Source organism: Schistocerca piceifrons, chromosome 6 (genome assembly GCF_021461385.2).
Source record: "Schistocerca piceifrons isolate TAMUIC-IGC-003096 chromosome 6, iqSchPice1.1, whole genome shotgun sequence".
NCBI lineage: Eukaryota > Metazoa > Arthropoda > Insecta > Orthoptera > Acrididae > Schistocerca > Schistocerca piceifrons.
This window is the reverse complement of record NC_060143.1, coordinates 351,925,486-351,940,997: the sequence shown is the minus strand read 5'-3', so window position 1 is coordinate 351,940,997 and position 15,512 is coordinate 351,925,486. Positions and strand designations below refer to the sequence as shown.

Here is a 15,512-nt window from a genome sequence, read left to right as displayed (position 1 = left end):
CAGTTTTTGAGAATAGTTGGAGTAAATAACATGACTAAGAAGTAACTAATCAGGATGAAAGAGGAATGGCAATGAGAGGAAAATAATACTTTAATGTGACTATACAGAAATGGCAACACGGAATTGCCTACCAAGTAAGTAAAGTCTAGCATTTGAAGTACTTTGAAAGCCACAGAGGTTAGCTTAATGTGTCTAATTTTCCAAAGTCTGTGACTTGTAGAAATGTTGACGTAAAAGTAATGTGTTCAGAGGCAAGAGAGCATTGACTGCAAAACGAGTGAAAGGGATGTTCTGTAATTGATGTCTTCTGAAAACCACGGAGTTGGACTTAAGCGTACTTAATAATTTTAGTGAAGTATATTATTGTTGAATATTGTGTATGAGATGTGTTGCAGATCCACAGAGAGTTGGCATGTCATGCTTAGTGTTTTTCTATAAGGACGTTTTGTGTTTGTCTTGGATATTGTGAATGAGAGGTGAAGATCCACAGAGGTTGGCTGGAGTTAGTTTCAGTATTCTCCATAACAACTTTCGGTATTCTTTGCCATTGTATTCTGTTTATAAAAGATGTGTCTAACGTGTATTGATTAAGTTACAGAAGCTGGCAAAGATAATTTTCAGCAATTATAAAAGGAATTTTCTGTAGAATATGTATTCTTTGTAAATAGTAGTAGGTAAGATATGCCTCTGAGCTATTGGAGTGAGCATGAGTAATTTCAGTAATTTTGTAAAACTGTTTTTCTCTTTGTATGTAATGTATATTTCAGGTGTTGCAAATCTGCAGGAGGTGGTCTGGATGTTTTTCGGTGCACAGTAATTTTGTATAACTTTGCATAATGTGTAATGATGTTTTTCAGAGCCACAGAATGTGGCAGAAATAATTTTGCAGTATGTTTAATGATGTTGTATTTCTTTTGGAGTGTAATAGATTACTAGTGTAAAGTCCAGCAGTAATTTTTTTCTGAAAGAGGTTTAAGAAAGAGCAAATTTGAAATCCGCCAATTCTGTAACAGTTAATCGCTTAATCACTAACAGATTTTGAAAAAAGATTTCAGTAATAGTGCCAGTTTTGGGTACTGCTGAAGTTTTGAGTAACAGTTAATTCAGTTTTCACTGAGTTCATTAATGCTAAATGTAAAGAAATGCTGAATAAGTGATGAATATGAGTTGCCCGAAAAAGATTTTTCAGTAAAATTTGAATAAAAATTTTGAAAAAAATTTCTTGAAAGGTTTTTTAAAAAGTTTTTCTTTTAACTTTTGAATGTGAGAAGCAAACTTGAAGACACAATTGTTTATGATAATTAATATGTGTGTCTGGCTAGGATGTAAAGTTGGAGAATGGACTCTGAGGTCCACTGTATTTTACAGGTACGAAAATTGTAATGAACCTGATAAGAGACTGAGTGAGAAATCAATGTTGAGACCAAGCTGGATACTGTATGCCAGTGACGAGCTATTTGTGATCCAAGAGTAAGTGCTTTTCTTGGAAACTAACCACCTCCAAAGTGTCAAAATTTTAATGTGATATTTATAATCGACATAATGCTTCACCTACATTTTCAGTAAAACGTTTGCATCTCATCAAAAGACGAAACAAAGTTAATGGTTTTTTTTGGGGGGATGGGGGGGGGGGGGGAAGTTTGAATTGGATTTAAATTATGGTTGATGTTTAAAGAACTCTTGTAAAAATTTCCATAATTAGTATTTAAAAATTATTAATCCTGATTTGGTCAAATGTATTATTTGAACAAGACAATATTATTTTCTAAAGAATTCTTGTAAGAAGATTAGATGAGTATTTCTTTCAGCTAACAACAATTTCTATTTTTGTAAAAACTGTGATCTGTATGTCATCAGCCCTACGCATTGACAATTTATGTAAATAGGTATATCATGTTTTGGTGTCAGGTAGTCTGAATAATTTGATTGTTGATAAAAACAGTTTCTTGACAGTCTCAGTGAAGTTTTTGAAATCTTTCCTATCAAGTATTTAGTAAGAAACTTAAAACATACTCAATAGTAATTTTAGGTTCTTAGGGGTTGCGTAGCGTCGCGACGCATCCACAGTTGTGTTTTAAAGCAGTATGGGCTCCTACCTATGGAGCCAATGGCAGTAGCATATGCTTGTATCTCGGCGTGATTCACTCGCATCTGTCGCTAGCACGGCCTTGGGAAGTGCTACTTGTGTTAGTTCCAGCGACAGAGTATTCAAGCCCCTAAGAATCTAAATAAACGGTACTAAATATTGTTCAGTTTTGATAAAACAAAACTTCTGCTATTAAAAAGAAGCTGGTTGCAAAATCTCACCTTTCTCGGTGGCGTATTTTAAAACCTAGAGAAAATTACCGAAAATAACAAAAACCTACATTTATGGAGTGAAATTCAGTTAGGAATTTAGTTAGGAACTATAATAGTTTTTTACATAAAAAGAACTGTCAATGTTCAGAATTAATTAATTGAGATTTTCATACTAAAACTTTAATTTTCATTTTCGTAATACAAAATTCAGATAAAATTATTATTTGTGTCTTACCTCGTGGAGCGAGTAAATGAGAGTGAGTGCAAGATTAATTTTATCTAATGAATTACGCAATTATAGTGTGGAAATGATGTTCGTACCCACATTGCTAATGATGTATGTCCAAGCATACCTGTTTTTGTAAGAAGGCATCCAGAATACTTCGTTGTAGGGTAATGTTCTCCTAAAATTATCTCAAGATTAATTTTGGTTTAGTTTCAATCAATAAACGTTATAGTGATAAATTGTTTGTCGAAGTGACACCAATGAATCTGATGTATAGATTGGCTCACAACAGTTTAGGTGCGAATATGATCTTGAAAGATTGATTTGATTGGCTGTTCATTTGATCAACCAAATACAGTGAAGTCTTTACCACGCTCTATCGAATAGTATAGGCCCTGTAAGCAACGGCATTGAGGGAGTCGTGAACTAGCTTTTGAAACGCGAAGGTCATGTTAAATGTGTCCGTCCATGAAATGTGTAAGATGAAGAAAGTTTTGTCCTTCGCTTTCAGATGGCTTGCGGTGGTAGCTTCTGTTGCTATGAAAGTTTTGTAAAAGTTTGAGTGTCGTGAGGCAATTTGTTCGGAAGATATACGCGTGTGAAAATTTCGCGTGGTGATGTTCTGTGTTCTACTACAGAATATATTTGACAAGCAATCTTTGTGAAAGAAATCCACTGAATGACTTATGTAAGAAATCAACGTTATGTGTAGAAAGTGACTGTACATTCATGTGATTATTCTCGCATTGGACTTAGGAGAATTCTGGCTGCTTTACGCGTAGCATAAACTGGGAACTTATAATAGCAGTTTTGCATACTAAATGTGGGCCGATAACACATGTTTATGCAAAGACAATAAAACCTACTTTTACCAGATTTCCGAACTTTGAATGAAGATCAGGACTCCGTTTTCCACCCAAAAATTTATATTTTGCATATTTTCAGGAGCAAACATAACGAAATTTACGCGGCCTCAGTAACTGTAGTTATTAGATGCTGTTGCCATCAACGCTGCTTTTTCATAATCTTGTAAGTTTCTACGTTACAGAGTGAAGGAACACTGAGCAGACGCCGATCTGAGGTAGGTGAATATACATTTGCAGCCTGCTTTAGTGACAGTGAAACTCAGAGACACTTCCGTCGCAACACGGGAACGAGGTCGTTACATGGTCTTTTTGTGAGATACACAAGGGAGGGAGCAATACGTTGACTGAGTCTTCTAGGAATGATCACTCTCGGAATTTGCCAGTCAACCACACCGTGATGTAGGACACCTACAGAAGGTGGACAGAAGTAAAGGAAACCCACAGACTCAACACATTGCCACGCAAAATACTGCCAAGGAAACCTCTTGGAATTCCAGTCGTCTAGCAATGTACAAATAAATGTCCTGTACGATAGTCAAGGGGATCGTTTTCCATTGAAACTACCTTAATAATATTGCTATAAGCTGAGATTACAGTCGTTACTTTTGACCTAAATATTACATTCAGATCCGTACTACGTTCTACCTCAGCTGCCTCTTTAGAAATCAATTGAAAATATCATTATCAGGGTTTGATAATGGTACACGTAAGACACCCGAATGAAGCAACACATGCAGCTATGTGCTTTTGGCAATGTAAATTCTTATTTGGAAGAAGGAACTTTTCATGTATACCACATAGAAACTCAAAAAACAGTTTACAGTCGTCTTACCTGTAGTGCCTAAGTATCAGTGATGCCGATAACATGAAACTTATAGAACGTGTTTTTTCATGAAACGGAAAATATTTCTATCTGGTAGCTGTAGCCTTCTTTCCTACTGAAATATGTACAAAACTTTGCTGGCCAGAGTGGCCGAGAGGTTCTAGGCACTTCAGTCTAAAACCGCGCGACCGCTATGGTCGCAGGATTAAATCCTGCCTCGGGCATGGATGTGTGTGATGCCCTTAGGTTACTTACGTCTAAGTAGTTCTAAGTTCTAGGGGACTGATGACCTCAGTTCCATAGTGCTCCGAGCCATTTGAATAAAACTTTATGGTTAACCTGTATCTTACGCCACTGGGTCCTCCACTCGTACAAGTAAATGTGCCTACCCATTTTAAAACACTTATTGAACCTTAGTCGATACATTCTTCTTACGAATACATATTGGCAACGATTACCTTAGGTTGCAGACGTGAATATCCTAGGTGTTTGTTGAACGAGATGTTGTCAGATCGAGTTAGACCGCACTGGGAAACATACTATGTATGTGTTTCGATATACTTTTTTAATGTTTGTTTTCCTTATATGCGTATTATCCAATGCAGATATCAGCCCCAGCCAAACACATGGTACGGAAATAGTCGTACAAATGTAATTAACGTCCGCTGTACATAGCAATGTCAGTCAAACATTATGTAAGTCAGTTTCCATTTCCGTTATTTTCATTTTTGTTGTTAATTTTGTCATCTACTCACAGTTAGTGCACGGAAAATGTTATGTTTACTAACGACCTTATATGACAACAGAGAATCGCCGAAAACTCGACTGGAATTCTATGCACACTGTCACCAAATACAGTTCCAGAGTTCTTGCCACTACGAATGATATACAGGTATGTGTGCTTGTATATAAAAAATGTGAGTCGGTTTTCACTTCTTGCTCGGATTGCTGACTGGTAAGACGACAGTCCAGGAAAGGCCTAGGTGAATTATAACAAACATTGGAAGGGTACATTCATCCACAAAGATAGTAAGCATCATATCCATGCTTTATTAACATCTCACTTTAGATCAGTCCCATTTTCATAATTATAAATCCCAGGTAAAATTGAAATAGTCGTTGAAAGTTTCCCTGTGCCTATGAATGTGTCTTCTTTCCCCGGCTGTGGGCAGATGAACCAGATCGGGCTGCCCCTGCGCGGCTTACGTGTATAATGCCCCCTCCAACGAGGTCTCCGACGGTGTCTCCTAGTTCGCCAACGAGACCACCCAGGTCGAGGTCTATCAGCGCCGATCCCTCTGTTGTGGTCGTGGTGGTCGTGGTGCTCTGGGCGTCTGCTGGGCCGGTCATCATCATTAGGGCAATCAGCATGACCGCCGACATCACCAGGGTCTAATATCACAAAATGAAACGAATGAGTCTCTTGTGAAATTGTCACACGTTCTTCATACTTACATAGAATTAATAGAAGCCCCACGAGAGGTAAGCATGTTTTTTTTACATATTTTAGGTAACTCTTTTTGGTTTCAGCACGGAATGACAGACAGGCTGTAGCGACTAACGTATGTGTGACACGAACCAAGCGTTTCCAAACGAAACAGCTGCCAAAATGCCTGAGAAAACAAAGCTTGAACACGTTTAGTTTAGACAATATATGTCAGCCCAGAAAATGAGATCGTTGTACAAGTGAGTATCCCTATCGTCACAAAGCAAGCTTTCACTGCATTATTTGTGCATTTGGTGATTATGTTTCATGGACATTAGGCCGTGGTCGAACCACCTAAAAGACTGAGGGAGACATGTGCCGGAACGAATCCGTCCCGCCGGCCGCGGTGGTCTAGCGGTTCAGGCGCTCAGTCCGGATCCGCGCGACTACTACGGTCGCAGGTTCGAATCCTGCCTCGGGCATGGATGTGTGTGATGTTCTTAGGTTAGTTAGGTTTAAGTAGTTCTAAGTTCTAAGGGACTGATGACCACAGATGTTAAATCCCATAGTGCTCAGAGCCATTTGAACCATTTTGAATCCGTCCCGCACATGGACGAGGACTGGTACGCTGGCTAGTGTGGATATGGTACACATCAGGTATCCCACAACGTACTAGATGTGTATCATGTTGACATCCACGTCATTCTTCTGTCACTTAATGCATTTCTAAAAAGTTCTCACACTGTCACACGGGGTAATACTAAACGCAGATGATGGAGTTCACAAATTCCGTTAAGGGTGTGGAAGGTATGTAGACAGTAAAGTCACCCGCTACCACTAGCACTGCCAAATCTAAATTAATAAGCCAACCTCATAATGTTATGGGATAAGATCAAAGAAGAGTCTTGGGTTGTGTTCCAAGGTACTTTTCTCTGAAAAAGTACCAAAAGAAAGGGAATTGTTTCTTCTGTTCTTAAAAATTGCCATACATCTTCTCAGAATGGCACTGAGAAGACACTGTATTCACACAGTGCTTAAAGCAACAATAGAGGTGCGTGATTATTTGAAAAATGCCACGGCAGGAAAATATAATATTACTTGGATATACTCAAAATCATATATGACAGAAACAAGAAAGCCTAAACGCGTGGCGTACCCAGGGAAACATCGATAAATCAGAAGTACTGGGCCAAGATAACCACCAAATTCTTTTCTCCCAGTCTACCTAAATTCAACGTTTATAACTCTAGGATGTACACAGTGACCATCGTGATTCAAAAGCACACAAACAACAGATAATAAAAAGGATGAAATGAAAAATGTTCAGGGTCTTCGTGCAAAATAAAGCAAAAATCGCCAAATCTACCACACCATAATCTCCAAAATACATGACAGCGCGACTCCGCGGTCTTAGGCCTAGATCTGACATATACATGACTACGTAAAAACAGTTCACCTTGCTGAGCCCGTATTTGTTCGAAATTCCTATCTGTGGATATATTGTCTCCAATGACGTCTCCTGCATGTAGGAACAAATATGCCGTGGACCACGGCTTAAGCGGCCATATCTTAAAAAGAAAAACCATGCACTTGCAAAATCTGTTTGCATTTATTGTAATTAAGGAAGCAAATCGAAATGAGTCCACATGCCGCTAAAAGTTTAGTTTCTGACAGGAAATAAGGTCCTCAACCTGCATGGTTAGTCGGTGGTTGGATAGCAATAAACACATGTGTGGAGCACGCATAATTGAAATTTTGCATTGATGGAACAGTGACGTTCGGTGATCAGCACTCAAACTGCAGAGACAGCCACATTAATGAAACAAAACGTTAGACTGTAGTGTACTTTCTTGACGATGAGTATTCTGTCTAGTATGGACCACATAATGAAATGAAATTATTGTAACTGTAAGATAGTAATTGCGAAAGCTTTGTTTGGGTTATTTTTGGGTAAAACTCATGCCAGCTAAACAAGCAACAGAAGTTTCAACACGAAAACCATTTGCATGTCTGGTAGCAATTTTCGTAGCGTAAATGTGGGCAATGGTGACTGTAACTTTAGTAGTTGTAAAAGAAAATGATGCCAGTATCTGACCGTTTTAGTCAAAAGTTAACCTGAAGATGTAGGTTTTAGTGCCACGAAACCGGTAGTGATCCAACAATAGGACAAAATACAGCTAAAGTAGTAGTCACAGACGTGGTTGCCCCACTTACAAGGTTGTCTGCTAATGGCAACATGTTATAGAAACAGGACAAGGAGCTATGAAGAAACAGAGCAGGCTGTGAGGAAGTTGTATATGGCTGAGTGTACCTCTGTAACAGGGGAAACATATACATGAAGACGGTCGGTGTGGCCGAGCGGTTCTATGCGCTTCAGTTTGGAACCACGCGACCGCTACGGTCGCAAGTTCAAATCCTGCCTTGGGCATGGATGTGTGTGATGTCCTTAGGTTAGTTAGGTTTAGGTAGTTCTACGTTCTAGGGGACTGATGACCTCAGATGTTACGTCCCACAGTGCTCAGAGCCATTTGAACCATTTGAACCATATACATGAAGAGATTTGGGGAATTGCAGAATAAACACTTAACAACAGTGCTGCCTGTAGTAATGTTAAAATCGTAACAATGGAAACAGAAATACAGTAAACATAAATTTAAAAACGTACTTATTTTACAGTCAATTGTAAGTTGTGGATTTAAAATGTAAGGGAAATTGTAATCATTTTGGCAATGGGATAATAATTAACTGAAAAATTAAAGACACAGTTATTTTAAACTACTTGGATTGTTTTTGCAGCAACCGACTTGGTGTAACTGCAATTGAATGTTTAAGGATGTCAAGCTTAACGTTGATATTGTTACTGCAATGTGTGTCTGCCACAGTATATGCTAAGAAAAGCGTTACATTCTCAGGTTAATTGTCGTTATTTTCGTGTAACACTATTTTGAACCAACCGTCACGTTCATGGATTAAGAATTTGCGTATTTCTATAAAACCACATATATTGTTATCTTAATCCATTGCTTTGCATTAGAGAAGGATTACTCCGATTCCCCAAACCTTTTTCTTCAACTAATATGAAGGAAACTAAAGGTCTCTAACTGCATGGAAAAACTAGTGAGTTTTGTTGAAATTTACGTTGTTTAATTAAGAATGATTTCATATTTGGACACGATCAGAAAATAGTTTCAGCAGTTACAATTTTGGCTATATATACGAGTTCATGTAAAACGCACTAACTTCTTCCTATACAGAACTATGATTATTATATTACTATATATTAATATTTTCATTTATCATCTACAAGCTCTTGAAGGGCAATCGATGACTAAGTACGTAAACGTAAGACTGCACATCAAATTAAAATGTCGGATTATAATGAAAAATGACAAGTTGCACAGCGAGTAATAGTCCATGTTATACTTTAGGTCCCTGGATAATTAGTGAAAATCAAATCGAAAGTTGGAGGAAGCAAAGGCATGTCAGCTCCAAAAGCGCAAAGACAAGTACAGCAACTTTCAGGTTGATGTTTTATTGTAAGGATGTTATCCTTTAAGTCACCGCAAATGACCTTCATATTTTATTGTTGCACGCAGTTTTTAGTGTAGCCAAAAACTAAAAATAACACATACATTTCTTTTTGTATAATTATACTTTTCTTCTATCTCTCTCAGATGCGTCGGAACATTTCCCGCTGTTTTGAAATCATGTTGTTAATCCAGAACATGGTTGCAGTTGCTTGGAAAAGCCATTCACTTTGAAAACTGAATTCAGCACCTCAGTTTGCACACAACTTCTGCTGATGTTAGAAAACACATCCGACTTTCCAGACATTGAGACAGACGACTGATCTCGATATTTGTCTATATAAAGTTTAAATTGGCAATTAACTATGGTGATAAAAATTCTTTTGACGTAGAAACTATTTCTTTGCGAGGTCGATTTCGACAACGCTACACCGATAAAAAAAAGACACATATCCTCCACATTTAAACTGCAATTGTCGTTTCACATAAGGAGCTTTATTTACTCATAATTATAAAATTCCCTCCCATAAAATAGTATTATATAAATAACATATCCTAGTTATTTTCCATTTGTTCTCGGTGTATGAAGTCATATATTATTTCTGTCTTATAATTCTCCCAATTATTCTATCAAATTACACTGTTCTACAAAAAAAACCTTTTTTTCTATTTCTGATAAAAAGTATTGTGATCCTAGTTGTAATTTGAGTGCTGAATTGAAAACTGTTTTTGTTTTTTTTCTGTCAGGGATAGTTTATGAGTAATCGCAATTTTATTTCTCTTTTCAGTTTCTGATGTAGTGCAGCAAACGTGAGGTGAAATTCGACAAACAGATGCACATCTTTATGATGTTATAAGTTCATCACATTAATGGAGGGTGGGATCTAACATATAACACAGTAACCTTTGTGTATACACTTTGAAGCATTTATTTGACATGAGACATTACAGAAAATTGACAAACAATGAGCCACTGCCTTGTAATGCACATCACTTTTTTCTCTTGTATTGTGAAACTTTCTTCTCTCGAATGATATTCCAGCAATAATCTGCTAACATAGAAGGTACTCACTTCCCTTCATAGTGCCTTTCTATGGTAGAAATGTCTTTATGGAATCTTTCCGCATGTTCATCCGATACGTCACTACAACTCTCTGTGAAGTAGTCCAGATGAGAGTCCATCATATGTACCTTTCAAAGACATATTGCACCCCAAATCCTGATATGCTTTGATCATATCCTTCACCATTGCTTTGTAGTTAGTAGCTCTTCTTCTTCCGAGGAAGTTTTCCGACTTCATCTTGAAACAGTCCCATGCGGTTTTTTCTTTATCAGTTAAACATGCTTCAAAATTTGCATCTTTCTGCAGCTCTCTGATTTGTGGGTCCACAAATACACCTTCCTTTATTTTTGCAGCTGAAAGACGGGATAATTTGGTAGCTAGATATGCAAACCCACAGCCTGTTGGATCCATGGCCTTCACGAATTGTTTCATCAGGCCAAGTTTGATGTGAAGCGGTGGAAGTAGTATATATTCAGGAGCTACCAGACTTTCACGTTGTACATTCTTTTCGCCAACTTTCCCTCTTCCCCTAGGCCATTTCTTTTTCACGTAGTGAGAATTTTGGTCTCGACTATCCCACTCGCAAAGAAAACAGGCATACTTTGTGTAGCCTTGTTGCATTCCCAGTTCCATAGCAATTACCTTGAAATCTGCACATATTTTTCATTTGTGTTCATTGTATTTTAATGAATTTAGCATCCTTTGTACGAATTCGTAATTCTCTTTTGTCAAACTAGCGTAAGATACTGGAACAGTGGGCATTTTATTTCCGTTATGGAGCAAAACACCCTTCAGACTTGTTTTCGATGCGTCTATGAAAAGTCTCCACTCCAGTGAAATATAGGTGAAGTTCAGCACTTTCATCAGGCCAGCAACGTCATTGCAAAATGTCAGTGCTTCGTCACTTGAAAAATAAGAAATAAAGGCATGTTCTCTGTGCCTGAACACACTGATTTTAGTACTTTGGTGCAGTAGATTATACTCTTGTAATCTTGAACCAAGCAGCTGCGCCTTTTGTTTACTTAGTCCTAGATCACGTACTAAATCATTTAAATCTGCCTGTGTTAACAAATGTGGCGATTACTCACTTGTGCAGTGATATAAAGAATCATCATATGTGATTTCTTCAGTACTACTTATTTCACTGTCACTCAGAATTTGACCTCGAGCTCTTGAAGGTACTGGAAGGTTGTCGGATCGCTGAACTGGCATTCTCGCTGAAGGCAAATCTGGGTAAACACTGTGCCTCTTCGACTTTTTGCTTGTAAAACCCTGAATTTTTGTTAGACAGAAATAACAATCAGTAACATGGTCCTTAGGCTCCCTCCACACCATGGAAACAGCAAACAACGCCACATTCTCTTTGCCTTTCCACCACTGAATTAGTTTGCATTAACATGTAGCACAACAGAAATGTGGTGCCCATTCTTTATCTTGGTCTCCTACCTCTACTCCAAAGCAATGTTTGTATGCTTTCTTTATGACTGAAGAAATTTTCTTCCTATTGCTGGCAAAAGTGAACTTCCCACAGATGTAGCAGAAGTTTTCCGGCTTATATCGTCATCCACGATGACGTGGCATTTCTGCAAATTTAAAAATACCACTTTGGTAATACACCTGTATTAAATTAATAGTAGGGAACTAGAGGAACGCTGATGTGTAAAAACAAGCAGTCGTTTTACCTTCAGCACCAGGCTCAATCAGCTTACACACAGGAACTAAAAAATTCAACCGTGCTCTGAAATATGACAGACAGTCACTTGTCAGCCAAAACACCCACTTGTTAAGACTGACACAAATTGCAGCTAACAACGCTGTTGTAAACTCGATGCAACTGCCCCTAAGAGGTGTGAAGCTTTACTGCCGAGGCAGCGACCGGCTGTCGCCGTTCGAGTTAATGAGATGTTTCAGGTGGTCTTAATGACATAGGTGTGGCAGCGGTAACCTAATGATGTCTGATTCTTCCCACCTGCTGTTGCACAAGAAATTATCACGTTCTATCACTACTGGATGCGGCAACATAACCGTATTTCTCTATAACGTCTCTGTGTTTGCCATGAATTGTGAATATACATATATATACGTATTACATAAAAAGTATCCCTGACAACGATATTTTGTTTACATATCTGAATTTCCCACGGTAAAATGGTCTAGAAGCACATACTTTAATATCAGAAATAGAACCCATGTCGAACAGTGTTATCAGTATTTTGGATTCGCACATTTTTGTATGTAACATATTGTAAATATATCTCAATTACATTTTCCAATTCCTTATTAAATTTCACAGCTGATCGTCGCTGTATTACTATATTTTCTCCTAAGTAACACGTGACCACAGAATCAGTGTCACATTCCGTACATTTCCTGTCAGTCTTTACGTATTTAAGCTAGAAGTGCTGAGTGTCTGTAATTCTGGGCGAAGTAGCCTTAAAGAAATGAAAATCCCAAAATCGTGTTGACGAAAGAGGTACTTGGAAACACTACTATTTATCTTGTCTAGAAATGTCACCCAACAGCTTGAAGACGTGGGAATAATACAGCCATTGGGGTACTGAACACAGTATATAGCTTTTATTTCAAACCGTTTTGAAAAAATTACGTTACTCACCACTGATGAAGGCAGGCACTGTTTTGAAATATCTCCAGATTGAAAGTGGAGTGCCCTGAACACAGTACAGTTAATCACCTAAGACTAAGAGCATTTCGAGGTAGACTGCCACAACAAGCCTGCGTACATTAACCGAGTTATCCGACATAATTCTGTGAGAACAGTTGTAAAATATACTGAACCAGTTTGGAGAAACAAGTCTTCTTTGTCTTAACAACGATGGTTCTGCTCTTTATTCAGTTACGGTTAGCTGTGAAATTGGACCAAGACACGTACGCGTAAGGTTTCTTATAGACAGAATTTATTGTAAGCTTCGTACAACACGTAAACTGAATTAAGCTGATACAATGAAACTTATACTAAAAACATCTCCAATGTTTACTTACTTTGACCCACCTTAGTCACCCTTTATATCGGTTTATCTTGTCAAATATTAGAAGAGTATTCTCAGTGGACAATCCCTTTCTAAATGAATCCTGTCAGTGAACAGCCTCACTTTAAAAAAAAGCGTAAGGAATAAAACGCGGATTGAAGGCCGTCGAAATAAATCAGGGGAATCTGAAATTATGTTTATTGCTGCCATACCAACCACGATTTTGTAACTGACAAAATAAGATGGCTTCAGATGGAACTGTCAAATTTTTCGATTCTTATTTGTTTTAACAATCAGAATTAAAGATGCACAAGAATGTAAATATGTAAGCGTAATCAGTTTACCTGTGCACACAGCTTTTGACCAACCATTGCTTCGGATTCTGTAGCACTGTAATACACGGGCTTGAAATGGAGAGCTATATATACTAGACACTATCTGTACGTGGCTCCGGATATCCCCACTTTGTCCATGTTCTCTGCAGGTGGGCGCGTAGACACTTATTACAAGGGAAAAACAAGTTTCCGTAATTGCGTTGCTAATCATCTCTAGTATTCCTTGTGACATAAGAAACAATCGTATATGTTTTTCGATGCTCCTACTTAATCTATAGTTCTGCGAACATAGCGAAAGGATCCAATTCAAAGTATTAGTGATAAACCAGTATCATTCCAAAATCAAATTAGTAATTTTAATTATAATTCAATATAATACAATTCATTTGGAATAGTAAGAGAACTAGGACTCAACGAAAAACTCAGCAGCGTGGTGCGGCCACATTCTACAAAACCAAATCTAGAGAAAGCTTAGAGGACAATAATTTGGTGCTGGTGGGAAGCGTGAGCGGTAAAAATCGTAGAGCGAGCCCAAGAGATGAATACAGTAAGCAGATTAAGAAGAATGTAGGCTGCATTAGTTACTCGAAGAATAAAAGCCTTGCACAGGATAGAGTAGCGTTGAGAGGTGGATCAAACCAGTCTTTGGACAGAAGACCGCTACACTAACAATCAAGGGCTTTTCTGAACAATACGGGGATCAGCCAGGAAACGGTATTTCGCGTGGAGCAGACTTCATCAGCGAACACTCGTGTAAGTATTGTGTTCTAAGGACATAATCTAAGGATTCCACATTTGGTTCTTTTTCGTGACCTGATGTTACTGGCAAAGCAGGTCCATTGTTCAGTATTGGAATGATTGAAGTCATACCAGTATTAAAAATGTTTCCGGAACGTTGAGAGTCAGCAGTATGAAGTATTTCAAGAGACCCAAATGGATCTCAGATGACATCGGTGAATCAGTAGCTTGTCTCACCCTCACTAAGAATAGCGCAATAATAGTCCTACATGAATTTCTGGGAATGACAGTGGTTCCAGTGGTCCTCTCAGATGGGAGACGACAGTACAAATCTAATCGTGATCCTTACCAACACTAAGGAAACTTCACTGATGTTAAGAGAAAAAGACGACGAGATTGCGATGGCCACGTGTGAGGAATGGAGCCTCACAGGCTCTCGTGTAAGGCGATCAAAGTAGACAAAGCCACTGGTACCCTGTGGAGCGAGAAAATGGAGAATGATCTCTGGAAACTAATATTTGGAAAGAAATAATATGTAACAGTTGTGCTTAGCATTTGGCGGTTGAAAGCGAACCATTCCTACCGTCTCTTGCAGAAGTCTACCACAGTGAGACTACAAACCGGTCCGAAGTGCGGCACAGATCAGCAGGAAAACAAATAATACTGGGTTATTAGAGAACCTGATTGTACTACCAAGAAAGGAAGCTACCAGACTTTAACTAGATTACATCGGAAATACACACGTACCGTGGTCCACAGGTGCCCAACATAAGTTCAAAGGAAAGGCCCCTAAAACATATTAATTTTGGTAACAATTATAGTTACTGTTTCTCATTTTCAATTCATTTTCGATTACAGGCTGATCTTTCTTATTTAACAGTGTTTATAGTGGTATATGTACTCAAATGCAAATCGAAAGGAGGAGGATATTCAGTATGTGAGGTGTTCAAAGAAGCGTGATAAATGCTGCAGGTGACGGTTATAGACTATTGTAAGTAAAATTTGAAACATGTGCACTGCATAGATTTCAGTACGCCCAGAGTTACAGTTAAATCATCGACAAGACCTTGTACATCATTGATGATACACATATTAAATCATTGTCTACCTGTAATTACACAATATCCATCTTGACTGAACAACTGAATAGCCTTACTCCACCTGTACAGTTTACACTGCTGGACGGTCATTAGTGTTGCAATGTGGTCATTTTTCTCTGAAAC

At 38.2% G+C, this 15,512-nt stretch overlaps 1 long non-coding RNA gene across 1 annotated transcript; it reads right to left on the bottom strand.

The window, feature by feature from the left end:
• Positions 1 to 5,243: 5,243 nt before the first annotated feature.
• LOC124803027 lies at positions 5,244 to 13,677 on the bottom strand. The gene is made up of 2 exons (XR_007017181.1): positions 13,561 to 13,677; positions 5,244 to 5,605 (listed from the first exon to the last, which is right to left on the bottom strand). It is a non-coding gene; the product is annotated as an uncharacterized LOC124803027 (long non-coding RNA).
• Positions 13,678 to 15,512: the final 1,835 nt, after the last annotated feature.